Here is a 3690-nt window from a genome sequence, read left to right as displayed (position 1 = left end):
AAACACCGTAATAACTTTTAAACCAGAAAGCTTCCCTTCTCCAAATCTCCTTTCTGCTGTAGATAAGTACAAAATGTATGCAGTTTATTGCAATAATTTTCTTTAAGTTTTAAAATATATTTCCCAAAACTCTTTACCCCAAATTTGCCCTTGCTGTAATGGCTATAATTGCTGTTTTCACTCATTACCAGTTTAGCAAACTATCCCAGGGCATTTCTGGGGCCAATTCAATGAAAGTGGTTATTAAAATTTAGTAATCAGTACCTCTGCCTGCTTAGACTGACTAGCTGGATTCAAATGTTGTTCATAATGCCTGTCCTCCACATAACAGAACAAAGTGCTGCTTCAGCATAACCTGAGACCCACCCTGGCTACACTACAAAATAAACCTACAGAACTTCATTCTAGTATCGACACTTTTCAGTATGCCTTCCCTTGATGAAACTTTTAAGATTAATATCAAATCTTGGTAAAGATTATTGATTACACTGAGAAAGGCAACACTTATATATGTATTACGAATCATAGAAACCACCATTTCATTCATTCAATGCTACAGGGTCCTCATTTAAAAACCCATCCTAGTAGGAGGAGTATTTTAGCCCACAGTTATATAGGTAGTTCATACCAAAACATTCACAGAGCATGTTGAATTACAGTTAAGTGTTTCTAAGTAGTATAGATTCCTTGAGTTAAGTGTGTTTTAATTTAGTGATTTAAGGTTCATCACCTAGGGAAAAAACAAAAATTATGACCATGATTTTTTTTAACTTTAATTATCTTTTTTTAATACATAGGTAACACAAAATGTTACATTAAAAAAATATAAGAGGTTCCCATATACCACACTACCCATCCCCCCACTCCTCCCACATCAACATCCTCTTCCATCAGTACGGCACATTCATAACTTTTGTTGAATACATTTTGCAGCATTGCTACATAGTGTGGATTATAAATTGCACTGTAGTTTACACTCTCTCCCAGTCCATTCAGTGGATTCATGAGCAATCCACCCTTCATTGTTGTTTTTTTACACCCTTCATTTCAGTACATAAATCCAGAGATTTATACTATTTGTGATAGGAAACTATACAAAATCATCCAAAAAATTTTTTTGTACTGCTCAGATTGGTATAGCAAGTCAGAGTTTAAACTGTCAAAATTCATCTATAGAAAAAAAAATAAACCTCAAAACAGTAGAATTAAAAAAAGGATATCTTCAAGATGTAATACTGTAACATTCCTTCATACTGTAACATTCCTTCATAAAAGACTACAGGTTAGAATTTGTCTTAGATATATATGCCAACATTAGGCCAGAACCCACCATAGGTCAAATATCAGTGTGGGAGTCTGCCCAAGTTTTCTGTTGTGCTGAATATTTTTGAATAATTTGGACCATCAGTCAGGGCTTGAAAATTTTAAGCATACAGGGATTTGTTGCAATATAGAATTTGACATACACACTATTAAAGTGTGTGATTACTTCTCCCAGGTTCTTGGTACATGAAAAGGGATGTTCAGTCTTCCTGGACCTGGTATATGAAGTGTTGATGTTATTTGACTCCCTTTCCATTTGAAGAGAAGTTTAATTAAAGCTTGCTTCACAGCTTCAAGACACGAATGAGTTTGGGTCAGGTATTACCATCACCTTTCAAAACATGGAATAATGTAAGGGCAATTTTCATTTTTCTCATAACACTGATTATAAGAATCCTCAAGCAGGCATAAAATTAATTGGTATTGTAATCGACACCACAGCATGAATCACCACATGCCCAAAGCCCTGAAGGAAGCAAGAAGGACACATCTGTAATGTGTAAGATGAGGTGTGTGTGGTAGATACTATCTGCTGACAGCTTGATTGTTCCAATGCAGGATGGTGATACTGAAGAGAGGTCTGATGTGCCTGAGGAGGATACTGGGATTGCTGAAAGTGAACTGTCTATGAGGTTGGCTGTCTAGAACACACTTACTTGTGTCCTGTCTGTCCCCTCTGTTTGTTTGCTTCCATCACAACATTATCATGAGCAATCAATAGCCGTTCAACGCAGTGCACTAAGAAATCCCAGGAGTAAGCAGCAAGATGATGCAGTATTGTAGGCCTTGTTGGCCAAAGATGAAGTATAATTCTTGAAGAAGCTACACATGCAGCTGTAATCAGCATATTTGGTCATGTAGAGTTTAGTTTTTTCCAAACAAATCATTGGCCAGCGACCATGAAGATATGTTTCATGTACTGATTCAGAGAGAGAATACTCAATGAAAGGGGCAGCTTTTGGAAGGGAGAGGTTCCACTGAAAGATTTCTACTAATAATAGCTCCATATTCTGAAATTTTTGTTTTGTTAATATTAGAGTCATATGTCAATCAAAGCAGGCTATTGAGCTGCTCCAGCTTAGGGACACTATCTTCTTTTTCTTTGAATTTACTGCTAGAGGTAGACAGGAAAGCACAGTTAAATGTACCTGCTGGATACAGATGTTATAATGATCCATAAACAGGGCCAGCAAACAGCGACATGTCAGGCAGAAGGGCAGAGCATGAAGGGATTACTCACAATGGCAATCAAGTCATCAAAATACCAACTTAGACTTAGCTGAGGGGGCTGGCCTTTGTAGGCGGGCAACTTCAGCTCCTTGTACTAGAATTCTAGTGAATATCAACAGCCAGCTGTCCTCACTACCACTGACCTGCAGCCTCAAAGGACTTTATCATGGAAGTAAAATATTGACCTATACCTGGGAGAATATAATTAAAAATCACAATTCAGGTAAAGATTCTCATTTATAAAGAAATACTTTAACTTAATAATAAAAAGACAAACAACCCAATTAAAATATGGGCAAAGATTTGAACAGACATTCTCTCTAAGATGATATACAAATGGCCAGAAATAACATGAACAGATGCTCAACATCATTAGTCAGCAAATAAATGCAATTAATGTCCAAAGAGATAATCTTTCACACCCATTAGAATGCCTGTTTAAAAAAACTCACACACACAACAGACATAAGTGTTGGAGAGGATGCAGAGAAATAGGAACACCCATTTATTGCTGGTGGCATTGTAAAATTGTTCAGCCTCTGTGGAAGTGTTTGGTGGTTCCTCAGAAAGCTAAGTACAGAATTACCATATGACCTGCCAATCCCACTATTAGATATATAGCAAAAATAATTGAAAGCATGACCTCGAAATGATATTTGCACACAGATGTTCACAGCAGCATTATTCACAATTCCAAAAGAAGAAAATATTGCCGTATATCCCCAGAGGGCCAGAATTACCCATGGTTCAGTAGCTGAGTGACTAAGAAGTGGAAGCATCTTTACAGGGTTCCCAACAATATCCTAGCCCTTACTATGTTTATAACGTTAGGCGATTACTTAACTCTGGGGAACCTACCCATGTTTGCAAATGTAGAATTGATTCACAATGGTACTGCTCTTATAGAATGGATTTTAGGAAGAATCCCATGGGACAATCCCTGTAAAAGTGCTAAGCCCAGGTAAGACTGAATAAAGAGATCAAAATATATCTCACTTAATTAAAAATATTATTTAAATAAAGGACTATAATGGCACTTCTTGACTTATGTTACAGCAGGACATTCCTAATCAATTGAAAAAATTGTGATTGAGGCAAGAGTTATGTCCTGTTTTTCCTTTTATATGCTAGGAACAC

The 3690-nt window shown here is 36.7% G+C and overlaps 1 pseudogene; it reads right to left on the bottom strand.

Moving 5' to 3' along the window:
• Positions 1 to 1650: 1650 nt before the first annotated feature.
• Positions 1651 to 2721, bottom strand: LOC105745685 (cyclin-J pseudogene; annotated as a pseudogene).
• Between the last annotated feature and the right edge of the window lie 969 nt (positions 2722 to 3690).

Source organism: Dasypus novemcinctus, chromosome 30 (genome assembly GCF_030445035.2).
Source record: "Dasypus novemcinctus isolate mDasNov1 chromosome 30, mDasNov1.1.hap2, whole genome shotgun sequence".
In the NCBI taxonomy this organism is placed as follows: Eukaryota; Metazoa; Chordata; class Mammalia; order Cingulata; family Dasypodidae; genus Dasypus; species Dasypus novemcinctus.
This window is presented reverse-complemented; position numbering and strand designations above follow the sequence as displayed.